Raw genomic sequence first — 14,437 nt, 5'->3', positions numbered from 1 at the left:
AACATAAACAACAGAAACAGGCCCTGGTTATATTCTGCTACAGAGGATCAGAGCAAAAATTAATGCTTAATTTCTGTTGTTGTCAGGGAGACTCGCGCTAATCATTGGGGACACTCCTGACTTCCTGCCACGCTGAACTTGGTTGCTCCATCACTGAGGATGATAGAGTCAGAGCCTAGACACTAAACATGATCACCGGATGTCTTCCACACTCATGGAACTCATGTTGTCCCACATGAGCTGGCTAAAGGAATAACTTTAGAGTTTTTTACAGAAACACTTCAAGTTGTTGGAGGTAGGGTCTGATGCACGTCATTATGTCCTGTATACTCAGCAATGTCAGTAATGTCTGAGCCGACAGTGCTCTGGTGGAAAACAGAGAGGCAATGGGGAAAATCTTAGAGATAGTGATCTGCAGACTGACATCAATTATGGAGTGCACGGTCTAAGGCGACTCGTAGTCAATGGGCAAAGACAGGAAAAGCTTGTTTCATCCAGTGAGTCACCCGTGACACTCTTTCTTTATCTCTCCATCACCTCTTTCTATCCAATTCCCCTGTCTCTCCTCACTTCTTTGAATTCTTAATCACTTCCAGAAAAGACCAGAATTTTGAAGTGCACAACCTCAATCCGCTGCCTCCGCTTCTATCCATCCCCTTGTCTTTCTCTGAGTCCTCTCATCTGAGTCACACTGTCAGGAATACCATCACTCTCTCTTTGCCTCGCTGCTCCCGGCTCCCTTTTCTTCCTCTTTTATTTCTCTCCCTTTTTTCTTTCTAAACCTCGCCTCAGTCGTTTCCTCCCCGACTTGGCTCTCTTGATGCTCCCTTGCTTTCTTCTCCTGGTTATTTTTCTTCATTTTCTTATATCCATCTCAGCAGAGGTCAGAATAAACACGCCACTACCTTGGACTTAAAGAATTTCTAGTATTTGTTAGATATGATTATTAGTGTGTTGAAATATTATCAAATGCATTTGTTCATCTTCGGACAGCATGACGAATGGCTGACATTAGTGGATGCCGAAGGAACAGAAACACATCTCTGGATGGTTTGTGAAAGGTTCTTTATTGTCTTGTGGTTATTTCCCCGATAAACTGATCTTTGCCGAAGAAACTCGCTTCATGGGTTTTTAAATTTTTGCCGTTTTGCAATTGTTTGCTTACAAATGCCCGAAAGTTGGAGAGAAACGCAACAGCTGCCGCTACCTTCCCGTTTGACCTCCTCACCCAGAAAACATTCCAATTTCTTTGGACCCTTTCATCTGCTCACTTCCCCCCCCGCCCTCCTCCGGTGAGCCCAGACAGCAGTGCATACTGTACAGTACACCACCACTGTCAGCCGTCCTCTCGCTCTCACAGACACCAGCTATTCCACCTCATCCCCACGGTGGTGCTCCAAAATCTCACATTCTTTTACCCTCTCTTCCACGGGTGTCAAGTAGAATCCCTTTTTTTTTGGAGGAAAACTCAACACTATCCTGATTCTACTGATCTGCTCCGTAGTCGGCCATGGTCACAGGAAGTGACAGATCTTAAAGGGTGAAATTCAAACTGCGTCATGAACAGTGGACGCTGTATCTTTGGCCTCCGTGTCTGTGTCATTTGGTGGAAACCACCAGACCTCATCTCGGGGTTGTTAGAAGATTAGCCCGCAGTGCACTGTTTTTACGACATCGTGATACGTGAACCCCGAGTATTACCTTTCGAGCAGTTAAAGGGTTTCCTCTCTCTGCGGCTGCGAAGGCGTGTACCTTAAGCGTAGGACATTTCGCTGCAAAAGAGCTTCACAGGGGCTTCCCTGGGGGAGAATTCCTTGGGAACAAGACGGGAAAAGACCTTTCAAAAGCCATTCCAACACATAGTATTAAGAGGGTTTCGCTTGTGTTATAGACCACAAATTTCCCCCATTTGATGGTTTAAAAGAACATGCAGACTGGCATTGTTCTTCAAATTACGTACACAAGATATATGATGCCCAGGATACACAGTCTTGAAGTGCTGCCCCATCCTGCCCTGCGTCCACCTTCCCCCTTTCCTCCTCAGCGTTTCCCTCCCACACCTCATCGCGGGCCTGCATGGGGAAAGTCTAAGCAGGAGTACAGATAACAGAAGACAGATCTGCATCTGGAAGTCATATACGGAGGAAAACAAGAATGAAATAACTTTAACTTTGACCTTGGCACAGCACACTTATATACACAAGGAGCGAGGGAGGGTAAAGGGAGGATGTCCGAGTGAGTGTGTGCATGTGAAATATGGAGATGTGCTGATTGGACAAATGTTGCATGGGAGCAGGAAACGCATACAAGCTCAGTGATGTGGTTCAGTTACACATTGAGATACGGGTCGTGCATGCACAAACACACACACACACACACACACACACACACACACACGCGCGCACTGATTACTGCTGCCTCAACTCTTCAGACAATGCAGTACATAAAGGCAGAAATTGGCCATTTGGGACGACAAACACAGGCTGCATGGTCTGCAGCAGCAGAAGAAAACGGGCTGCTGAAATTCTTTTAATTGCTGACAAAACAATGGCAGAATTATCCGTGCTCACGCCAGGATGAGAAATAACCCCCACCGCCCCATCTACCCACACGCCGCTCGTCTCTTGAAAGTCCCGAGCGCGGTTGCTAACGACAATTAAGCTTCTTGCAAGTCCCGTTTTGAACTTTGGAAGCAAGCGTCCGTCTCGCACGCTACCCGTCACGTCCGTGCAGCATCCGATCGTCTCTTCCGCCCTACAACAGAAACCATTTCAATCTGACGGCCCCGTTTGATGTGCACGGCCTTTTACGGAGGAGGCTGCATCAAAAAAAGATGCAGGGAACTTAAAAGCTCCATCACCTCTCTCTCGCTCACTTTGTTTTGATCCCGTCCTCCCTTTCTCTGTCTGTTTTGTTCGAACCGAATTCGCCGTAAACACTTTGTCGCTGGCTGATCAGAAAAGGAAGAGGAGAAACGAGACTAATTGGTTCGTCTCCTATGGCGTCGCCGTTACTCATATATTGAAGTCAACACAACAAGACAAGACAATATATCTTCATATGATATAAATGATCCCACCAGGACCATGATCCTGAGCTTAGAGGTTTTCCACACACTGGCATCACAACTGTCTGGACTCCAGGGGAATCCTGTCCCATCTCCAATCTCCCTGGACATACATTGACTTTAATTATCCTTTGTTTTTTTTGACTGTTGCTTACCTCATAAACATGAGGCCATCATTTGAAACAGATCTTTTGACAGAGACAGGACGAGCAAACACCTCAGGTTTGATTAGAAGTATGTAGCCTAGTGCAAAATTTGTATCGATACGTCCAACTCTGTGTTATCGTACCACATCTGTCACATTTGAAAACGTCCATCACTCAAACATTTTATCTACATGCCACAACTTATGCTGTACAGTATGTGGGATTCAAACTGGTACTGTGCCATGTTATGATCATCTCACTTGGTAGTCCAGTCGTCTGCAGCTCACCAGCAGGGAGCGTGGATCTGACACTCCAGGGTCGGTGCTTTGGCTTCCACCGGGGCTGCCCATGCACCGCTTAAATGTAGATTGTGAAGGCACGTTGAATAAAAAAACCCGAGGCTGAACCCTTTCCCAAACTGAAACGGTTAAAAACAGCTTGACCGATCGGCTTTATTGTCATTTTCGTTTCCACCTCTCCTCCCTGGAATTATTTATTAAATGGATGTGAGGTATGTAGCTGCTTGCCGCAGACGGGGAGCGCGGGGGGGGGGACATCGTCGATCGTCTGGTGCTCTCATCTCAGCTGGGGTCTGAGCCACTAAGGGGCTGAGAGCACAGACACGGCTCCAGCAGCACCATCTCCCTGACCTCACACACACACACACACACACACACACACACACACACACACACACACACACACACACACACACAATGGAATGGGTTTGGCAAACGAGTTTGCTGTGAAAATGTGCGTCTTTGTCAGATACATTGTGTAAATTTAAACAGTTTGTATGATTTAATTTTACCTTTTGTTAAAAAAAAACAACAACCATACACTTGTAACAATATGTTTTGTTTTTATTTCTTATTCATTTTAGTTTGCTTTAGACGCTACGTTTTACTGTAATGTGCAAAACATATTTTGATACACACACACACACACACACACACACACACACACACTCCCTGAGGCGGTTGGTGCTCTCGCTCAAACACAATGGTTTCTCGCTGGGCAAGGTGGTGCGCCTGCTGAGTCCACTCTCGCTGATAATGTGGCTCATAAAAGGAAGCTCCATGAGGAACAGACTTGGTAAGCGAAGCTTCATCCATGAGCACTGATTGAAGTGACCAAAGTGTCTGGTTCAACGGTTAATCTTGCAGCGACACTACGTGTTCAATAATGACAGCAAAACTTTGGAATATTACGGTTTTATAACAGGTTAATGCCAGATAATCACTGCCTGGTGTAGCCTATACCTTCTGTCACTGCATGATACCACATCAATTATGAATACTGAGAGTCATAAACACAGCAGCAGCCTCTTCCCAAATAAAACCAGTCACACTTTTGCAGGTTTAAAAAAAAAAATAAAGCAAGAAATTGCTTTAAACGTGTGACTGAACATCAGTATCAATGGGGAGGTGTCATCCTCAGTCCTCGGTTACAGCACACACACACACAGAATGTCTGTAATACATAGAAAGGTGGATACATAGAGAGCGGAGAGAAAGGATGATCTCCTCTAAGAACAAATTAATAATAAAAGACTCCAAGAATAAACTAGGTAATTAGGTTACAGGCAGCTCAAGGCGCACGCAAGCGCCGCTGTCGTCGGATTCTGGATCATTTCGGGGACAAAAACCTCGGAAAACACTGCGTCTCTGCAGGTCTAACAGGGAGTAAATAAGTTCCACAGCCGTCGTGTCACTATAACCATGAATGCAGTCACTTTGGATGTCACGCCTCGGCCACAAAGTGGAGGTGATGTCTTATCAACACGTCCCAGCACAGGAGGAACATCATGACACGCACATGCGCTCTGAAGGGAGAGGGGAGAAGAAAGTCTTTCTTCCCCATACATCTCTTTGCATCTCATCCAGAGCTACCACATCATCTCTCTCATCACACACACACACACACACACACACAGACCCTCACAAGTTCACCCCCAAGTGAGATAAGAGGGAAGAGAAAATGGGATGAGATGGTTCAGAGAAGACTCTTTCCCCTCTCCCTCTCTCTCTCTCTCTCTCACACACACACACACACACACACACACACGCACACAAACCTACAGAGATTTCTTCTCTGTGCTTGGCAGCCAAAGCGGTGGCTTGGCGCCTGTAGTCTCTCAAAATCAGCCCGTCTGTCTCACCTACGCATTTCAAGTCAAAAATTCATAAGGTGACACAAAACTGTCAGAGCGACCCCAAAATGATGATGCTATAAAAGTGTGTGTGTGTGTGTGTGTGTGTGTCTAGAAGTGGGTGGGTAAGGGGACAAACACACACGTACAGACTTGTACACACACATATACACACACACACACACACTGACACACAGTGTGGTCTCACTGCAGAGGAGCTCTCGCACGCCCTCGCTCATACGCGCACGTTCACGCGCGCAATGGACGCAAAGTGCGTTTCCAAGTTGACTGTGCGCAGTTGCAGTCGCTCATTCGGCACGGAGTCGTCACGACAAACCACAACTGCTTCCAATGCTAAACTCCAGCAGAAATGCTCATATTTATGCGCGCGGGGGCTTCATGAGATACGGGGAAGTCTCGGGGCATCTCTAGAACATTGACACAACATTCCTATGGTACTCCTTTGATCTGACGCGTAAACCTCAGAGCTCGGGCATGCGGGACCAATACGCTCGCACCCCGCGGAGCTCACACCAACAGCCACATCGCATCCCAAATCCGCAGTCCCTCGCCAGTGAAGTCAAACAGTCCCTCACCCTTGGCACAACTTGACTAATTCCACCATAACCCCCCCCCCCAAAAAAACAAAAACAGGATGGGCAACGTTCAGTCACTTCGGAGATATTCCGTCCTCACCCTCGGCGTGCGTCTGGTCGCTGCTCCGCCAGTGTGCAACACAAGCCGTGCGATGTTTCGGGGCGCAAATGTGTGACACAACACGAAAAGCTGTTGTACCCCGCTGCACAGATTGGTCCGTGTGTGTGTGTGTGTGCGTGTGCGTGTGTGTGTGTGTCCTGTGAGGCGCGACGACAGGAGAGAGACATCGGCGGAAGGTATGGAGGAGGACAAGGAGGGGAAAAGAGGAAGGGGTCGGAGAAGGATGTCACCAACATTTCGGATGCAAGGGAGGGGGGGGGGGGGGGGGGTCTCCAAGACGGGTAGAGAAATGATGGACGACCCCAAAAAGTTTGGACTGTACTTACTGATCGATCCGTGCTTGGCGCTCGTCCTGTTTGGCATGTTAGTAGGATGGGAGAGTTGCGGATGAAGACATGTCCATTCCCCGCGTGCTTGTCAGGCAGCAGCAGCAGCAGCAGCAGCAGCAGCAGCAGCACCGGTTCCAAAGCTCAGCTCTGCAGCTCCGTGCGCACAGGAGAGCAGCGCTCAGCGTGAATGAGAGCGGAGCTGCGGTTAGACTCCGGCATCCCCTGGTAGAGAGAGGGAGAGAGAGAGAGAGAGGGAGAGAGAGAGAGGTGGGGAGAAGGGGGGAGAGAGAGAGAGAGGGAGAGAGAGAGAGAGGTGGGGAGAAGGGGGGGGAGAGAGAGAGAGAGAGAGAGGTTAGCGACAGGAGTGCGCCCCCTGGCTGCGTTACAGTGGTTTCGCCAGACGCACCGCTCCATGACGCGCATAGGTGGCAGCATTGGACTCGGCACAGGCTGTGGTACCTTGTGTCTTAACGTCTGGTTGAGACACTTACAAATGACATAATGAAGTTATTTTACCAGAATCAGATTCTTTGACACGCTCTTGATAAAAGACTGCTCCCATCCAGCTTGATTGGTGGCACTTGACATCAAGCAGAGTGACAGAGGTGTGTGTGTGTGTGTGTGTGTGTGTGTGTGTATGTGTGAGGGTGGTCCCCACAAGTGAAAAGTTGGTCCCCATCCCACATGAAAACCAGTATGTGTGTGTGTGTGTGTGTGTATGTGTGAGGGTGGTCCCCACAAGTGAAAAGTTGGTCCCCATCCCACATGAAAACCAGTATGTGTGTGTGTGTGTGTGTGTGTGTGTGTGTGTGTGTGTGTGTGTGTGTGTGTGTGTGTGTGTGTGTGCGTGCGCGCGTTGACCATTTGTTACACTTCACCAACGACCACCAGCCACCGGGGCTAAATTAGTGCAGATTTTCCAAAACTCTGCTATGATCTCCAGCCGGCCAGTTTAAACCCAGCAGTCTTCAAAACACTGCAGCTCATGAAATCATAATCTCCATTGTGGAGGAATGATAGGTTGATAAAAAGATAAACCAAAAATTGCACTTAGAGCAGCAGTTATTCACAACATAAAGAAGCCTGCCCCCTATGAAACCACATTTAAATCTGATAAAGCCAGATTGTTATTTAAATTGTTCATATTAAAAGATCACAATCATGTGTAAATTCACTTCCATGATAAAAACTCAACGGAAATCAACAAACAGCTCTTTACAAGATTAATAGAACAACTTATGTTTTAACTTATGATACACTTTGAATTGTTAAATATGTCTGGTATAGTATTGGTTAAAACAAAGTTAAAGGTGACATATTATGCAGAAATCCCTTTTTCAGTGTTTGTGCACATACATGTGTGTATCTGTGGAGCCTGTCGGTCCACAAACTGTGAAAAAATTCCACCCTGAGTTTTATTTGGTGAGTTTACTAAACCCTACGGCCTGAAGCTCTGAACAACTGGTTCAGATTTCTGTCCCACTGTGATGCCACAGTTGGACTCTTTTGGGGGTAACCCCGCCTGCAATCTGAGATCTCCATTTTTCTGGTGAAGGGGCGAGACATTTCCTACACGTTTTGAAATCAGTTGACCAGTCACAACAGTCTGGGCCAGCTGGCCAATCACAGCAGGGTTTATCGGGAGAAGGGGTTAAAATAAATACAGGCGTTTTAGACAGAGGGTGAAAAGAGGAGCTGCGGGAATGGGCAATCTGAGAACACTGATGCCTTTTCTGAACATTAGAGCATGTAAACCTTTCCAAGTGGTAACCAAGATCAAAAGTATGAACCTGAATATGAGCATAATATGTCACCTTTAAAACATACAACCTCCAGCTGCGTTTGCAGTGTAGAACTATCCTTAAATTATGCTTAGGGAGTTAGATTTTTCATTCTCTAGTGTACTGTAGGGTTTTCCCCTCCTCTGTATTTCGTGTGAATTTCTATGTGTGTGTGTGTGTGTGTGTGTGTGTGTGTGTGTGTCGCTGAGCGAGGCCTATTGATTACCTGCTCCCACCAGATCATCCCAGTCTTTGCCAGATCATCCAGTCACTAGCGTGGCAGCCTCGTTTGGAGAGACATTCTGTAAAAAACGGTTTGCCCGAATCGCTCTCCGACAAATAAACTCTGCCTCCTCACCTCAGTTTTTCCAGGCTGTGCTCTGATCTCACGCCTGCTAGTTTGAACTTCACTAACCACTTTTACAAAAAAAACAACCTTAAGACTCTGTCTGCGCTTTGTGCCTTTGAGTCGAGCCAATTGAAAACCGTCTAAGAAAAGCTAGTGAAAAGGGAATTTGAATAAAGATGAATAGAGGGAGGATGTGTGTGTTTTCAAGCATCATCCCCCTTTGTTAATGTGCATGCATTGGTGCGGCATTTCTTCCTGCTGGGCCCCCGGCTATGACCTTTGTGGTCCCCTTGTGCATATTAAATGCTGATATTCCTGCCCATATAAGTGATGACTCTGGAGTTTTCATACAGGGAGATGAGGAGTCGGGTTCCTCCTCTCCACACCGCGGCAGAGGATGTTGTTACACGGATGACACTCTGCTGCTCAGATTACTGTACGTGTGCATGTATATGTGCATGAGTGAACATCCTCTCCGCTATAAGTCCCATCGTCTTACGTGGCTTGTTGAGGCGCTGCCGGTCTCGGGGTTCATTTCTCATCCTGTAAAACATCGAAGTCATCCGCACGTGCCCTCTTCTGCTTGTGCAGCTGAAATCTTTATCAATGAAAACCAGCATTATATTTAATACTTTAAGATTTGTGCTTTTGAAAATGAGGGACCTGATTTATTTGATTGTACAATGTACAACTCAGTCTCTTGTGAGTTAGAATAAGGAAGAGCAAAAGGGGAAGCACACGAGATAAAGTAAGTCCATATTTTGACATGCCTTTTCATGATCTCTGACTGGAGGATACACTGCCATACAAATATTTATTTACCATTACACTACTGAATAAAAACGATAGTGAGTTCACATTGCTGAAATACCTACATCACCCACAACTGAAATAAAAACTGAAAAACAGATAGGGACCAACTCTTCTGGTAGGTAACTGTGCATAGTCTCTAGGGTCCAATGATTTGCAACTGCATCCCTGACATGCATATCAACCTGTAAGGCAATATAAATGTATGTGTTGTGAACATTTTATACCTCCCAAGTTGTTGCACAGTAACACTCGGCACTATTTGGGAATTCTGCCAATATACTGTAGTGGCAAAACAGCTGAAAGAAAACAAGTGCAACTTCAGGTGTAGCTGATTTTTTTGTGCGTGTGTCGTGTCTAAGTGGTAACCCACTGTGACGTCACCCGTGGGTTCGTGAGCTGCCGTTTTGAAGCCTCGAGTTCAACATTTTGGCCATGGCCATCTTGATTCTTTGAAACCATGAGTGGGGGGACGGACGTGCACATGTGCCTACACCTGGAACCTGCAACTAGAGATTGAGATTGTTTACCGATGTTATACATCAACCAAGATTCAGGGTCATTTTCTCATACCCTTCTATAATAACTAAAAACTTGTTTTTACACAAGAGGAGGCGCCCTCTGGTGGTCATTCAAGAAGTTTCAAGCCCTGCTGCATTGGCTTCCCTTTCCGGACTGCATGAATACATCCATTTTTATGTAGGCTACAGTCTATACTCGTGTCATGAAATTGATGAGAGTGGTGAGACCAAAACCAAGACAATGAGCTTAAAGATACTAAAAAAGAAACTAAAGTGCTAAAGGGAATTGAAGAGTAATTCTCTGTTTGTTAGGCACTACAAATGACTCATGTCACATTGCAGAGATGTGTTCCACAGCTAACACTGTAATTACTTCCACTTAAATGTCTAGCTCTCCCAGGAATCCACATTGAAACACACAAAAAAGCCACGTTGATTATGCTAAGATGTACTTTTGCTGCCAAAATACAGGGCTGCTCGTGTTGCACACTGGCTTTCCTGTGACCTGCCATAGCCCCAGGCTATGGCTTGATCTGCAGGGGTATTAACATGTATATTTTCTTTATCATATATATATATACAATAAGGTAGAAAGAGAGAGCACATCACTTCCTATGCCCTCAAAGGTTTTCTTCTGGGAGGAGACAAAGAGCAGACATTCAGTGCTTAGGCAGCTGAATCACTACAACAACTAGCAAAAAAAATGTAAAAGTAGCAAACCAGACATTTCTCTAAAAGTATTGTTGCTTTATTACAAATACTGAAGCGGGCAAAATGGCTCCGCTTCCAACGTTGGTCTTGGTGTGCGTGGCTTGTCAGCATGTAGCTGCTCGTGTTGTGAATGAAAATGTTTTTTTTTTCCAGCTCTACAATCTCTCTCTCTCTCTCTCCTTTTCTGGTCTTGCTTGTATCTCGCTCCATCACAACAGCCTTCCAACAGAGCCTTGATCAATAATGTCCATTTCATCCCCAAAACGCCGCCTGACGCCAAATCATAATTAAATCTCCACAGAGAGGCGCCTGAAAAGGAAGCTAATTAGGTATTAAAAATAACTGTTCCCCCCCCCTTCCTTTTAGACACAAATCAAATTAACTCTCCTCAGTTATGTTTTTAAAAGTAAATGTGTACGGCTACATTTGACACGATTTTTCGTTTTGGTCAAAGTTTGTGCGGCATTTTTCTTACTGGAATCTGTATTATTTTTGTCGTTGTTTTTGATCAGTGACAAAAACATGTGACGCCAGGCTCAACTGTATAGAGGTTAGTGAATATGATAGTGGGGAATAAACCTGGTGGCAAAGCGAGAGACAGAGAGGGGGAGAGAAAGAGAAAGAGTGGGTGGTGGGGGACACTTTGAGTGCAGCAGCTCAAAGGACAGCCAGCCTTCTCTGCTCTTGTTTTGTCCCTGCTTGATCTCTATCGCACATATGATGCACTCCTACGCACACCGCACAGGTGGAACACACGCACACACACACACACACACACACACGCACACGCACACGCACACGCACATCTAAAAGGCCAGACTGCTTTCTAGCCTCCTCCTTTTGTCTCTCCTGGATGCGTCTGTAATTACAGCCGGCCCAGCTCACGAACAGCAGGGGAGGCCGCCGAACGCAACGGCTAACTAGCTTCGCCACCTTTGAAGCTGCACATCTGCGGGCATGTGCCCCGATGACGAAGAAGAAGAACGGCTACTGAGAGAACAAGGCGACCGGCTTTTGTTCGTGTTGTTTCCGAGACCGCAGAGAAACAGAGGTGGACCAAAGATGCTTTTCATCTGTAGCGGTGCAGCTTTCCTTTGCTCTGCTCATTGTTTTCTCGACATTATAATTTCATACAGTATGTTCCCCGGTCCTATATTCATTCACTCGTTAAGTCAGTGACGGGTCACTGCCAATTAATGAAAGCTCAAATTTACACAACACTCTTATATTTTGGGATCAATAGAGAGTGTTTTCTATAGAGTGATGAGGAAGTTTGACAGATCATGGGTCCAAATCCACATCTCCTCAGGAATAGTTATATTTTTGATAAAATGGACCACTGACATTTTTTACCTTTTACCGTCATGATTTAAAAAGATTTAATCTCAGGTCCTCTTTCATCCTAAATTGATGTTGGCATGTTGTCATTAGGTTTTTCCCCATGTTGCATAGATGATAAGTCTGGGCTACTCATCATTACCTTCCATGTGCAGTGTAGTGTGTGGCTTTGTGTGTGTGTGTTTGTGTGTGTGTGTTTGTGTGTTACTGTACTTAATTAAGAACAGGGCATCATGAACACCTGTAAAATCCTATTCTGACAAATAATACAAACGTATGTAGGTGTAAATAATAATAAATCGGTAGAATAAATGATAGATTAAAGTTAGTACATGTGTAGAAAAGTTTTGCATGTGTATACTCATGCACAAACACACACACAAATCATTTCCTCTGGCTAATCTATTGTTCTTATTTTAGCAGCAGAGACGGATGAAAACTATCACACACACACATCTTTTTCACAGTAATTTGGACCGATACATCAATAACTGTCAGAATAGGATTTTACAGGTGTTCATGATGGCCTGTTCTTAATTAAGTACAGTGACACACACGCACACGCACACACACACACACACACACACACACACACACACACACACACACACACACACACACACACACACACACACACACACACACACACACACACACACACACACACACACACACACACACACACACACACACACACACACACACACACAAATGAATCATATCCTCTGGCTAATTTGTACTAATTCTTCGTACCTAATCTTCAAATGTTCCCCCAGGCAATGTATATATCAGCATGCTTTAGACTTCCTCCAGGGCCTTTCCTTCTGATTGTAATCTGATTAAAACACCTAAATGTGATATACAGTAGAATACAGTTTTTTTTCATGAAGTCATTAGTATCTTCCAAAATGATCCTGGGAGTGCATTGATGCACATTGAGCTGTTTGTGTCCTTTTAGTTTCTCCTTAATGAGAAAAGGCACTGATATATTGCTGTTGGATTAGAAACACTTCAGACATTGTCCTCAACATTTATTCCAATTACACACTTTGCTTCATGTAAACATTCACATCCTCAGATCATGTGATTTAGTGTTTGGATAAGCAGCTGGTTTGGAAACTTCTACTGGAGAGGAATTTACTCAGTGACAGTGTGACTGTAGCTTTTTGTTGTTTGTGTTCATTGCGTTTTGAATTTCTCACATTTGGAAAGCACTTGCTAAAATAGTGTTCTGTAATTAATACCATTATTATTACATAGCTCTGCACACTTATGGATGTTGCTTGATGCCGCTTGAGCTGCATCCATACACGTTTATCTGGCTGGTCGTAAGTGAAGAGCAGTGAAAACAGAACAATTGATGCGCATCAGGATAAATTACAGCTGTGAATGGTTTTCACACAATGGGACCGACAGCAATTTTTCCAAGAAACAAGATGAAGCAGTAGGTTTAAATTTCCCTGCTCACCCAGCTCAGGATTCTTGGCTTTGAAAAGTGGAACAGTTGTCATGAGATATTAGACTGCAACCCATTTTGGCATAACTCTGGGACTGAGGATGGGAAGGTATTCTGGACTAAAAAAAAATGCATGTGGATGACACAGCAGGGGAGCGGCAAAATGAAAGTGTAATGGAAAAAACGCTGTCGATCATAATTGCCAGTGGTGAAATTGCTGGTCTGTATTTCCTCGAAAATTTCCCTACGTGTCACCATCCGCAGGGGCTCCAACATCTGCAATTATTTCTCCGGGAAGGATTCGGCTTGAACCTCTATATCACCTCTTCCTCCTCCTCTTCCTCCTCCTCCTCCCTCCCCCTCTCTTTATCCCCCTGCTCCTGCTCCTGACCAATTTGGGGTGGCGAGGCGATTGTTATCTAAATGCAAAGTGATGCTGTAATAGCACTCACTGAGGAGGCGTAAACAACTGCTGAGACCCAGAGATGGAGGGATGGGGGAGAGGCAGAAGGAGGAGGGAGTATCAATAAGAGATACACGCGCAGGTTGTATGGCAACCAGAAAGAGAGAGAGAGAGAGAGAGAGAGAGGGAATGAAGTAAGTGAGGGCAAAAAGCAAAGAGGGCTAAATTGAAAAAAGAAAGGATGGAAAAACAGATGAAGAGAGAAAAAAGAGAGGCATATAGAGAGGGGAAGTGAAGAGCAAGGGAGAGGGAGAAAAAGAAGGAGGGGGGAATTAAAGAAAAGGGAGTGAGGAAGTGGCACAACGTGGAAATGTGAGGTGAAAGGAGAAACGGGGAGAAAAAAGGGAGAGAGATAGAAAGATCCACTAAGGGAGAAGAACTAACAACGCGGATGCCGCAGAAGAAATTAAGGACATTTTCTTCAGAAAAGTGGATGCCCAAATGCATTAAGCAATTTCTGTGTATGTTTACCGGACACGTACCTCTTACGGTCATGTGAATAATGACTGTTGCCACTCGGAGGCAGAGGTGTAAGTAAAGAGTCTTGATTATAGCTCTGCAAAGCCTGTTTGGAAGGAGCTTCATACAGTGTTTTAC

General features: G+C 45.3%; 1 protein-coding gene across 2 annotated transcripts in view; it reads right to left on the bottom strand.

Moving 5' to 3' along the window:
* Positions 1 to 6,646, bottom strand: part of LOC118317107 (plexin-A1-like) — a 238,660-nt gene extending 232,014 nt beyond the window's left edge. For both annotated transcript variants that reach the window (XM_035645565.2, XM_035645566.2), the window contains exon 1: positions 6,409 to 6,646. The gene's annotated coding sequence lies outside the window, so the exon portion shown is untranslated. The remainder of the gene's footprint in view (positions 1 to 6,408) is intronic.
* Positions 6,647 to 14,437: the final 7,791 nt, after the last annotated feature.

Source organism: Scophthalmus maximus, chromosome 3 (assembly GCF_022379125.1).
Source record: "Scophthalmus maximus strain ysfricsl-2021 chromosome 3, ASM2237912v1, whole genome shotgun sequence".
Lineage (NCBI taxonomy): Eukaryota > Metazoa > Chordata > Actinopteri > Pleuronectiformes > Scophthalmidae > Scophthalmus > Scophthalmus maximus.
This window is presented reverse-complemented; position numbering and strand designations above follow the sequence as displayed.